The sequence below is a fragment of the Phyllostomus hastatus genome, unplaced genomic scaffold (assembly GCF_019186645.2).
Source record: "Phyllostomus hastatus isolate PE091 unplaced genomic scaffold, TTU_PhHast_1.1 phas_contig_80, whole genome shotgun sequence".
NCBI classification, from domain to species: Eukaryota; Metazoa; Chordata; class Mammalia; order Chiroptera; family Phyllostomidae; genus Phyllostomus; species Phyllostomus hastatus.
In genome coordinates this window covers 24797310-24810786 of record NW_025333960.1, presented here as the reverse complement: position 1 = coordinate 24810786, position 13477 = coordinate 24797310, and the positions used below count along the sequence as shown (strand labels likewise).

At 35.3% G+C, this 13477-nt stretch overlaps 1 pseudogene; it reads right to left on the bottom strand.

The window, feature by feature from the left end:
- Window positions 1-5619: 5619 nt before the first annotated feature.
- LOC123826356 lies at window positions 5620-6165 on the bottom strand (annotated as a pseudogene).
- Between the last annotated feature and the right edge of the window lie 7312 nt (window positions 6166-13477).

Below are 13477 nucleotides of genomic sequence, written 5' to 3'. Positions count from 1 at the left end.
TTGATATTTGACAGAGAAGACAAAAACATAAAATGAGTGATAGGTTATTCAATAAATGGTGTTGGGAAAATTGGACAGATACATGCAGAAGAATGAAACCAGACCGTCTTTTTACACCACACACAAGAATAAATTCAAAATGGATTAAAGACTTAAATGTTAGACTTGAAACCATAAAAATTGTAGGAGAAAATATAAGCAGTAAAATCTCAGACATTGCTATGTGGCAAAATTTTACCTGATACGTCTGCTCAGGCCAGGGAAACAAAAGATAAAATAAACAAATGGGGCTACATCAAACCAAAAAGTTTCCTCAGAGCAAATGAAACTATCAGCAAAAGTAAAAGACAACTCACTGAATGGGACAACATATTCATTAATATATCTGATAAGGGCTGAATATCCAAAATTTATGAAGAACATATAAAATTCAACACCATAAAAAAAAACTCAGTTAAAAACTGCACCAAAGACCTGACTAGGCATTTCTCCAGAGAAAACATACAGAGGGTCAATAGACATATGAAAACATACTCATCATCAATAATCATCAGAGAAATGCAAATTAAAATCACAACGAGATATCACTCAGCTTACACCTGTCAGAATGGCTACCATCAACAAATCAACAAACAACAAGGGTTGGTGAAGATGTGGAGAAAGGGGATCATGTTTGCTCTGTGTGTGGGAATGTAGACTGGTGCAGCCACTGTAGAAAACAATATGGAATTACCTCAAAAAATTCAGAATGGAACTGCCTTATGACCCATATAAATTCCTGGGAATTTATATGAAGAAATTCAAAACACTTAATTTGAAAGAATATATGCACCCCTATGTTCATTGCAACATTATTTATAACAGCCAAGATGTGGAAGCAGCCCAAGTGTCCATCAGTAGATGAGTGGATAAAACAACGGTGACACATTTACACAATGGAATATAACTTGACCATAAAAAAGAAGGAAGTTTTACCTTTCCAGACAACATTGATGAATCTGGAGAACATTATGCTGAGTGAAATAAGCCAGTCAGAGAACAACAAATGCCATATGATTTCACTCATACGTGGAGTCTAATGAGCAAACTGAACTAACAAGCAAAATAGAGGCAGACTCATGTAAAGCAGGCTGACAGCTCTGGGGAAGGGGAGGAGGGATAGAGCAAAAAAAGAAAAAAAGGCTGATGGACATGGAGAACAGTTAGTGATTGCTGAGATGGTTGGGTGGAGGTAAGAGATGTGACAAGGTAAACTTTTATTTTCCGATTTTCACTAAAGGCAAACTTTGAATCACACCAAATTCAAGCCAAATGTACTGTAATATTTTTGCATGTCTGTGATAGAAAAGGCTTTATGGAATCATAGCATTATGATACACAATGTGACTTTGACAAGTGAAGCATATGACCCTGGTTGGTGTGGCTCAGTTGGTTAGAATGTTGTCCCAAAAGTTTGGGGGCTCATTCTTGGTCAGGGCACACACCTAGGTTGTGGGTCGGTCCCCAGTCTGGGAATGTATTGCGGGATCAATTCCAGTCAGGACACATATGGGAGGCAACCAATCCATGTTTCTCTCTCACATCCATGTTCTTCTCTCTCTCTTTCTCCCTCTCTCTCTCTCTCTAAAATCAATAAAAATATTTAAAAATAAAAAATAAAATTAAAATAAGTGAAGCATGTGAAGTTTGTATAATACATATGTAACATACTGCTTTTAAAATAATTGTCCCGCCCTGGCTGGCGTAGCTCAGTGGATTGAGCGCGGGCTGGGAACTAAAGTGTCCCAGGTTCGATTCCCAGCTAGGGTACATTCCTGGGTTGCAGGCCGTGACCCCCAGCAACCGCACATTGATGTTTCTCTCTCTTTCTCTCTCTCTCTCTCTCTCTCTCTCTCTCTCTCTCTCTCTCTCTCTCTCTCCCCCTCCCTTCCCTCCCTAAAAATGGATGAATAAAATCTTAAAAAAAAAAAATCCTTTAAAAAAAAAAAATTGTCCCAAATTAAGACAAACTTTATGCATAGGGTTAATTTTAAAAGTTTAAAATTTTAGGTCATGTTTCAGATAATATACAAGGATGGGCAAAAGTAGGCTTATTGTTGTGAGTGCATGAAACACAGTTTATTCTTGTATTATTTATTTAACCTGCATATCTTACTCCATACAAACAACAGTAAACCTACTTTTGCCCTCTGTATGTTACTTTACTAATAGCATATAGGATTCCCAAATCTTTTCTCCTAGTTAGGAGAAAAGACTCCTAAAGGTCCCACCCAATGTCCCAATGACATGGAATTCATAAAAATCAAGGAAGAAATGCTGAAATATATATATATAGGAAACAAAGGACCATCAATATAATGTTTCTCCAATAAAAATTAACATTAAAAAATTCAATTAATTTTCTTAGAGATATCTGAGATAACACCCCCCCCCAAAAAAAAACCTCATCCTTTTGCAATATATGTGGAAACATTACTCATACAATGAGAATCATGGTTTCAGAGTCTCTTTATGACATCCACTGTTATTTGCACAATGCTCAGGTGTCCCAGTATTCCACCAGTAGTGCACCATAAGTTTGTAATTTCCTGTGAAAAAGTTACTTTTTGAATAACATTCTCCTTCATCTATCTGCTAGTGAATGCCACTGGCATGAAGTATATAGTACAGTCTGTAGTGATTTACTGGTATATAGTAATTTACTTGTTCACAAGGAAATTTGATTAAATCCATTTTTTCCAGGTAATCTTCAGTAGAGAGGAAATGAGTTATAGATCTGTTGTTAATTATTTTCTATTGTTGTACTATAGTAAACTTATGATTTCTATTCATAAAACAATCAAGAAAGGGATTAGGCAAACCGTCAACAGGAAGTAAATATTTGTTTAGGTATTGTTTTATTTATACTGTTGATCCTATTGCAGATGTCTCCATTTTTATGAAAATATTTAAAATAAAATGTTTAAAATAAAAACAGCAATCAAAAATTTATATCTAGAATATTTGAAATATAAATCAGTAAAAAGACAACATAAGAGAAAAATCAAACAAGCAAAAAAACTCTACTAAATAGGAGACCCAAAGGCTAATAACTTTATGAAAAACAACTGCAGGCCAAAAAGACAAAAAGTACCAGGTGTTAGTGAAAATATAGAAATACCAGAATTCCCATAAGTTGTTCATATGAGTCTATACTAGTGCAACCACTGGGAGGAATTTTTTACAATATTTATTAAAGCTGAATATGTCCATGCCACACAACCTCTACTCTTGGTAATATAATATACTCATCAAAATGTGTGCACATGTTTACCACAATGGTCAAAGAGTACAACCTATGATAATTCCAAATTTGAAATTTTCCAAATGCCCTATCTACCACTGCATGAATAAGCAAAGCTTTACCTAAAATGGAATATCATGCAGCAACAATATTTGAGTGATCTACAACTATGTACAACAATTTGGATGACTCTTACAAATGTTGAACAAAAATAGCCAGACACAAGATAATACTGGCTGTATAACTGCATTTATATTTAGCAAAACAAACAAAAAAGACAAACCAGCAAAACTCATTTCTACCAGATGTGGTCAGCATGAACAGTGATGAGGGAGGTAGTGACTGAAAGGAGAACACAGGCAGCTTCTGGGACTTGAGTAACATGCAGTTTTGTAATCAGAGTGATATTTATGTTGTGAAATGTATACCCTATTTGTGGTCTTGTGAAATAGTCTGTCCAGAAGGCATCCAGCCATGCAATATGAAAAACAGAGACATTTATTAAAGAAGATACAAGATACATGAAAAATTGTACATAGGACAATAATTCTCAGGCCCTTTCAAAGAGGGTATACCTTGGGACCTCATATGGTTCCCCCAATCACCATCAGATGCCCCATTTAATTTTCTGGATTCTCATCAACAGTCTGAAATCTCTTCCTTTTCAAAGGTGATTTTAGTTTTGGAAAAAGCCAGAAGTCACAGGGCACCAAATCTGGGCTTTAGGGGGGCTTAGGCAGTTGGGTGATTTGAAGTTTTGCCAAAAAATTCTGCACCACGCATGATGTATTAGCAGACACATTGTGGTGATGAAGCTGCCAGTCACCAGTTGCCCATAGCTGTGGCCTTCTGAATCATCCAAGTAGTTTCCATGGAGGAATGTTCAAACTTAATGCAAAATTTGATGCAGTTTCATTGCTCTATTTGCTCAGTCATTTTGAATGGGACAGCCACACATTACCCATGATCACTCAACAGCATCTACCACCCTCACTGACTAGTACAGTGAAGTCATCATTGTTCACACATTCACATTCCAGTTCACTCTCCTTGGCTGCCAGGCAAAATCTCCTTGGCAACATCAATGTTGCATAAACAGTTCTCCTATTAACAATGACTGGAATTTTTCTGGACAGACTATATCCATCTCTGTTATACCTCAGTGTGAAGTATTTTTTTTTTAATTAACAGATTTACATGGTAAAACACACACATACACTACAGAAAAGCAAAAGCTTCTCTTCCTGCTTACCCCCTCCCCATTCAACCCAAGTCCCTTCATCCCTAAATGTTACCAAGCTGAACTTAAATTCATGTAGATCCTTCTCACATTGGGGAAGCTCTTGTTAAGATGGAGCACAGAGGATACAAAAGTCACATTAATATGCAGCAGTTTAAATTAATTACAGGATGATAGCTTTGGCTTCAATAAAACAATGAAACTACTGATTGTTTTCCCCATAGGATCTCAGTTTGACTTTCTATTCAAATTTCTAGATGGTTTTTCTCATGAAATATCTATCTATGAGCTATATCAATTTGTAATCTACTCTTTCATCTAGGAACAAATGAATATATATTATCTCAAAATAAAAGAGAGCAGAAACTCAAAGAGTATTTTTTTTTAATTTTGAACAAAATATAAAGCCCACTAGAATGTGCTGGGTTTTAGATGTCTACAAAATTAAAAGCTGGCCTGTAGTAACTCTGGGCATGAAGAAGAGGATGTTCAGCCAATGTAGTGATTGACTTAAGCATCTAATGTTGTTTTTTATCCTTGTAGTCTGAAGAGTGGCAATGACCCTGCTCTAAATAAACAAGCAAGCTCTTATCTGTGAGGCAATTCAGAGCTGAGCTGAGCCGAACCATAATTTTCATAAACACACCCTGACTAGAGACATATTATTACATTACAAATTGAAGTATTTCTTTAAAATTGCTACTAGAGAGCCAATAAAATCTCTGCTGAATTACACCCATGCTTGCTGAAAAATTACTTTCAATCAGAATGGCAAGAGAGCTATTAATAATCTTTCAGAAGCTGCTTCATACTTACTGAGGTAACCAGGGAGTTGCCATAAAAAGAGGAGCTGAACTTCTCCTCCTCCCATTTCTTTACTATGACAGTGTGATTCGAGTCTCATTAATCTGCAATGGTATCTCCCTATTTTCAGCATGATTGGCAGAAATGGCTTTAGTCTAGGTTAATATTAAAACAGTGGTCATAGCATCTCTCACCCATTTATAAAGAACTTTATTTGCAGCACTGTAATATGTGTAACTGAAAGCTTGACTTTTTTTAAACTGAGAATTATATTTTACTTGGTCATTTTTGTTTATAATTGAAACTCTGGGAATTCAAAATTAACACCCTTGCTTGTGAGCTTTGTAGAGACACCACAAAACATTTCAGCCTTGTGTTCCACGTTGTTCCGTTGCACTTTACACAAATGAACATTTATGGGCCAGCTGCCATCGAGTTCCACATGGATTCTCTGGGGAAAACCAAGTCCTCCAGGACACTGTCCTGCAAGACTGTCAGACTGAGGATCCTGGGATGCTCTTGCTTATCCTCTGTATGACTTTTTTGAGTTGGCCTAGGCAACATTCTCCTAAGTGGTAAGGACAACATGCTTCCCACTGAACTTTTTCTTCAACTCCTGTATGATCTGGACTTGGATTTTCTGTAAAGGCTTCAGTTATGGGTCTTGAACAACGATTATAATATCTTTCCGACAACCACCAACTTCAATTCCCTTGGCTGCTGTAGTGCTCAGCTCCTCTATCAGGGCCTTTATGTCCCAGTTCATCTCTAACTCCAGCAGAGCCTAGGAGATGCTGGACTTGAACTGGTCTCGCTTCTCATTGGCTTTCACATCCATGGTACTTCTGCTTGGTGAGCTCTAGCTGAGAAGAGGCCTCGGTGTCATGAGAGCTCATCATTTATTAAACAAAATGTAAAGACTATCAGTGCCAAAGGCAGGAAGTTGGCACTATATAGCTAAAGTCATTTAGCATTTGCACATCATTCTGAAAGATCAATTATTACAATATTTATTTTGAACTGTAGAAGTTGTATCCACAAAAGTGAGATATCTGTCTTCATCAGTTAAATATCTTCAGTCCCCAATGTTGATAACTGGATATTGCCTACTACAGGCAGCCACTTTCTGAATTCTGAGAAAGTAATAATTTTTAATTTAGGCATTTAGACATTTCTCAATTCATCTTCATCATTTCTTTCTTTGAATTCAGTACATTCTTGTTTTATGAATCTTTTGTCGGTAAGCCCTTGCTGAATAAACTGTAGTAACTGCAAGATGCCCTCGAGTGAGAAGTGGCTTGGCTGCCTCATTACTCAACACTGTGGGGAAAAGATTGGGTAGAATGAACTTTACTGTTATCCTCACACTTGAACTTCCAGAATCTCCACAGAATCTCTGCTTTCTATTAGTCTTGTGCCTAAGAAACAGCAAGAAAAAAAAGGGAAAGAATTTGTAAACAAAGATTAAATTTCTAGTGACCGTGTTACCAATTGAATTTCCTTAATCTATTTACACCTTCCTAAGTTTTCCTCTTTCTGTGGAAGGCTGAAATTTTGTGCCAGGGAGCCGCTACTTTTGATGTTAATAATTTATAGAAGTTGGCAATAGATATAATCACTTTAAGTGTTATGGGAATAGCAGCTGTGAATAACTTAAATATCTATGAGGCTTGGGGAAGGAGAAGTAGCATTCCTGTTATGTATTCAGGGTATGTTTATTTACAGTGCAGAATTAAATTTGCTGCCCTAAATCAAACCTGAAGATTGTGATGAATTTGGACTTCACTATACTGACAAAATGGACAACATGGATTTTAAAATTAAATAGATAAATAAACCAATCAATATGAAGAGAAAAACTAAGTACTTCATAAGACAAAGAGATGAAGACTATTATGGAAGGATTATGCTGATTTTATATATATGCACAATAAACTCCATTTTGTGAGATTGCTGGTTTCACAGAATCTATGTTTTATCAGTAGTTGCAGCTTTTATCCTAAAATCTCTAAAAGAAGAAAAATAACATTTAACAGTCATCATTTAGCTTTATTTCACTTTCCAAATATTCCTTTTACTAATACATAAAATCCTGTTTTCCAATTAATGTTTTCTATACTTAAAAACATTAAGGTAGTATCTACAAGAAGATTAATTCATTTCCCTATAATGTAATGGCCGGCTCTGTGCCATGAACTGTACTTGGAAACTCTCTATTCTCTCCTTTCTGTATCAATCTGAATCCTACCCAGGGACTTGAGGGAAGATGCCTGAAAAATGCTCACAATACTTTCTATACTAACCCCACCCTGAAATAAAATTTTTGTTACCTGATTTTTATACTTTCATTACTCAGATAAATAGTTTAGTTTGGTGATTGAAGATTAGTTATGAGACCTTACTGCATAGGCTCAAATCTTGCGATTCCACCTGCTGTCTTTGCCACCCACCTTAAACAAATTATTTAACATCTCTGTGCCTCATGTCTTCATCCATGAAACAGGAATAATAGTAGTACCTTTCAAAGGGATGCTTTACAGATCAGATGAAGTAAGAGATTATAGATGTAAAATTCTTAGAAATGTGCATGGCACACAGAATGCAAATAATAATATAAAAGCAAATATGTTGCCGATAGTAAACATTTGAGGGACTTTCTCTGCTAGGTACATCTCTATGTACATCATATGTATTAACGTATTTAATTCCAATGACAATCCTATGAAACAGATACTATCACCTCCACATAGGAACACTTGATTCTATGACACTTACTCAAGTCACAATATGTTGGCTGGCCTTAGTTGTATTATAAGGTCCTCTAGAGCCTGGTTTTTGGTTTCTTCTTTTGTATCTTAACAATTTGAAGTTTGAATTATTAATGTGACTTAATGCATAATAATCCTGATGTATCTAGATTCAAATTTAGTTAGTCAACTAAGTTCCATGCGCAAGATAATGTGTTCAGGAATGTTCTCATAGTCATTTATTATTATGTGTTAATTACAAATTATTGTCCTTGATAACTCTTCAAATAGTAAAGTTAGAAACTGATCCCCATAGAAGTTACATAACTTCTTTGAGTTACTGAGATAGCAGGTAGAATAGTTAAGATTTTTACCCAGGGTATTCTAGTCTTCGCATCCCTGAGATGTCTCCGGAAATGGATATTCAGGACATCTGCAAGGTTTGACAATAGGTATGAGGTGCAAGATTACTACTACCAGGTAAAAGGAATCATTTCACAACAAAGGAATTTTTGCATATCTGGGGAAAATATTTTGTTCAAGCAAATTTAACTTGAAAGTACATTTATTTGTTCATTTTTACTTTATTTTTCATGTATGTATTTATCACAAAAATTCCAGTTTCTAAAATGCAGCTCACTACAAGAATGCAGAGCAGATATCGAATGTGCATTATTGACTGGAATGTGTGAGAGAAGCTGATTCCTGAAATAATAATTATTCACATATGCTTGTCCTCTCTCCCTAGAAAAAACCCACTAAACTTCTAGTGAAATCATATAAAATCCTAAATATGACAATAGAAAGACTAAGAGAAAAAGAAACACACAGAAAAGAAAAATAAAAGAAAACTGAGGAAGTCTGCTAAAGGAATCCAAAATCTCAAAGACCTAGCCAAGACTAATGACAAGGATTCAACTCTAGCAGAAACCTAAAGTCTCCAGCTTTGTAATTTCATTCAGCTGGAAAATGGAAAAGTGAGATTATGCTGTGAATGACAGCAAACCCACCCAGAACTATACCCACTCACTCTCAGACACATGCATGCACTCATATATGCTTCTGTTTGTGTACAGAATGCTGCAGAAGTCTATCCCCTATTAAACAAGGAAAGTAACAACAACAACAAAAAGAATTCTCTCCTCTAGAATATGAACTGGCCAATCAATCCAGTATTTAGGATTTCCCAAGTGAAGATCATCTCTTGCCCAAACACTCAAAAGCAAAGCCCACCTCTAAGCAATTGCTGAGTTATGAATTATTCATTCACTTATAAACATGAATTAATAAGACAAGATGCACAAGATATTTGGGGAATTCTTCTAAGTCAAAGAGACAAAGATAAATAGATAACATTACTCCCAAAGACAGAGATACGTAAAAAAAAAACATAGACTCATAAAACAAGATACACTGTGGCAGAAGCAATAAGAGAACAAGGCTATTTTTATTTGTGTTTTTGAAGTTGAAATATATGCAATAGATATGAAATTTTTTAAATTAAATAAATAGAATATATTAGTGGGCATGTAAGTTTCACCACAAATTTCTTTAAACTGCTCTATGTTGGAAAAATTTTTATTACAAAATGTTGCTAAATCAACAGATACATTAGAGATAAAGTATGGTGTTTCCCTCAAAGAGCTGAAAACACAGGAAAAGAAGTAAGAAAAAGTTGTAAAAGGAGTAAAAAACTTGAAGAAACAATTCAGAAGCCCCAATATGCAACTAATAGGTGTTTCAGAAAATCCAGAGAAATTGGAGTAAAGAATAAAAAAAAAAACATGTAAAAAAATGTTTCCCAAATTAGAACATGTGTTTCCAGATTGAAAGGGCCCACCCAGGACAAAAAGTGAAGAAAATATGCACTTAAATTAAAGTATAATGAGGTTTCAGAACAGTAAGTATAAAAAAGTTTCGCAAGTTGGGGGAGGTGTAAAAAAAACCTAGGAGATGCAGACACACAGGAATGAGACCAGAATAGCATGACTCTCAACAGCAATGCTGGATACAAAGACGAGAAAGCAATTCCCTCCAACCTCCCAAGGGAAATTATTTTTATGTTAGAATTCTATTCACACCCAAACAACCAATCATGTATGAAGAAAGAATTCAGCTATTTTCAAACATGCAAGATTTCAAAAAAATCACTTCCAAAAAGCCCTCTAGATAGTTGCTTGAAAATTCAGGTCTTTTTTTCTGGCAAAATTAACAAATAAACTAAGAATGAAGATCCAGAACAAAAATGGGTGGAAGTCAGGAAAGTATAAAGAGAATCAATCCATGGTTTGGAAGGTTCCCATGAAGTTAGTCTTTGCAAAATTTGAGAGTATATGAAAAGAGAAAAGTGAAGTAAGGAGGGGAAATGGCATTAGAAAATATTCAAAGTGGGAAAACACAGAAATTGTGTAAAAGCCAATGCATCATTTATGACTTGGTTCTACCATGAACATTTTTATGTAATTCAAGTCATACAAACACCATATATGTCAATGTTATCTACCCACAAATTACACATATATTAAAAAGATTAGGGAAGCAGTTAAAGGAAAGAAAAAAAGACTGCAAATATATGCATCTTACAAAGTAAAGATAAAAAATATTTAGTGGAATAAGAATTAAAGGTATATGGTTGTAAAAGGTAAGCAACATAGTAATAAAAAAGAAATAGAGGAAATTACGGGGTTGCCAAATGAACTATAGATTACTCGGTTAAATTGAGTGTTTAGGTAAAGATATTTCTTTTTTAGTATAAGTATGCTCCATGTTGTCTTAGTCCATTTGGGCTATAATAACATGTTATTGTCCACCTGGTGGCTTATAAACAGGGAAATGTATTTCCCATAGTTCAGGAGACTGGGAAGTCTGAAATCGAGGTATTGGCAGGTTGTCTGGAGACATCCTGCTTCCTGGTCCTCACAGGGCAGAAAGGGCTTTTGTAAGAGTACTTATCCCATTCTTTTGTAAGAGTACTTATCCCATTCTTGAGGGCAACACCTTCATGACCTAACCACCTCAGGAATGAGGTGGTTCCCTCTAAATTTCCTCACATAGGGGATTAGGTTCCAGCATATGAATTTGTGGGAACACATTCAGTCTATAGCACATGTACTATTTGAGACGTACTTTTTGAAGATATTATTTTTTGTTTATAGGAAATTCCAATTAAATTGGGTGTTGTGCATTACTATTTGTGAGTTATGGCAACCCTCTATCCTTACGGAGAGGAAGAAAAGTTGGAAGTTGATATAAGTAGCAAAATCCTTGCCTAGTAAAGCAGGAAATTAATAGGTAATATTGAAAGCAAATAAATTAAAACATTGTGGAAACACAATACTTAGGAATATTGAGATATCAGAAGAAAAACTAAGAAGCTAATAATCTAGCCTCTGGGGACATAGTTGGAGATAATACAGTTAGCTTAGTTACATGCCTATTAGTTTAATAGTATTATAAATCTTTAAAAAATAAGTAATTAGAGGGTCACATTTCACTGACTATATTAAAGAAAAGCAAAAGTACAATAATAAAGATGAGTGAAAACTCATGATAGTAAAACTCTGAGTAGTTATAGGTAGGTAAATTCAAATAGTGAGTAGTAAGAAACACAAAATTACTATTCAGAGTATATTGGCAGGGACAATTATCATATGGGCTATAGAACTAAAACAAAAAGGTAGCTGCCGAATTTAGACAAGTATAAATTTCAGACCAGGAAAAAAAAAGCATTCCCTCAGTTGTATGGCAACCATTTGCCCTGCTCCTCAGAAGGATAAACAAGGGTCCACACGCATGGCCATAATTACATGGATTGCTCATAATTAGTGCACATTTTCCTTTATGTGCTGTGGGTTCAGCTGGTCACCCTGCAATCTGCCCGTATCATTTCATAGCCATAGATGACCACTCTCAGGCATTGCCGGAGTCAGCATCTTGATGTCTAGGGACCACAGACCAGGGAGGAGGTCCTCTTTAGTAGACTACCTTTATCAAAGCTATGTTGGAGCTACTTATGGGTGGGAGATACTAGGAAACTTCTTGTTCTGGCTTCATTAACAACCCAATAAAAAGAATATCCTTGGGGAGAAAGAGTCTAACAATGTTTTTTGCAATCTGAGGTTTTGGAGTCTGGGAGAAAACAGGAAAAAAACCATTGTAGAACCACTTATAGTTTAGAAATAAGCATATTGAATTAAGTTGCTAAACACAAGCATAGCTGTTCTCAAAATGACATAGGTTCTAGTGATTTCCAAATATAGTTTTGGCATGTTCTTCATTCTTATAAGGGAAGAAAAAAAGCCACTATCTGTAAGGTAAGGACTCCATATTTGTAGATATTTTTCCTTCTTATCATGGCCTGATTGGATTACAGATCACCAGATTCAAATTCACAATGTAAATGTCACTGAAATGCAAGAGTGTTCTAGAAAGAAATGAATGATAGCTATACTGTCAGCTCTATGTTTCCTTCAAATTACTCCAGACTCAAAATGGGCTAAATTCATAATTACTTTCTGGACTAGAATGTAAAAGTGACGCTATTTCAAGGTCTTGCTGTATAACACAAGAGCCAAATAAATGTAACTACCTTACCCACGGGGTAGATGATAGGATATTAGAGGCAAGTTTATGTTATTTCTGCACAATACTGGTGAAAATTAAGAAATTTTAAGGAGAGGTAGTTGAGAAAACATACCCACATGCCTTTTTTTTAGAAAAATTCCACAACATGAAGTTTAACAATATTAGACCTGAGAGGAAGTTTTCCCTCACAATATGTTATTTGCCTAAATACAAGTTTTAAAAAACAGCTGCAACTTTCTTTTCTCACTGAAATACAACAAAATCATGTGATTATTAAATAAGACAAAGAAATTTTAAAGGTCAGCTATGCAACCACTTTGGAAAATAGTTTGGCAGTTTTTTATAAAAGTAAATATAAGCTTTCTCTATGACACAGCAATCTCTCTCTTAGATGTTCACCTAAAAGAAATGAAAATATATTTCCCACAACAACTTGTATGAAAAAGTTTATAGCAGCATTGCTAATAATTGAAATAAAAACTTGAAACAATCTAAATATCCTTCAGTGAATATATGGATGTACTCTGGCACACTTACAAAATAGAATATCATTTAGCAATAAAAGGAGAAAGGACTATTGATTCACCCAACTCACACATGAATGAATCTCAAACACATTGTACTAAATGAAAGAATCCAGTTTCAAAAGGTTATATACCGTGTGACTCCATTTACTACAGAAAAGATCAAAATACAGGAGCAGAGAACAGAACAGTGATTGCCAGGGCTGGGCTGGGGCCGCGTGTGAATACAGAAGGACACCCTAAGGACACTCTTTGGGATGATGGAATTCTTCTATATTCTGTCTATGCTGGTTGT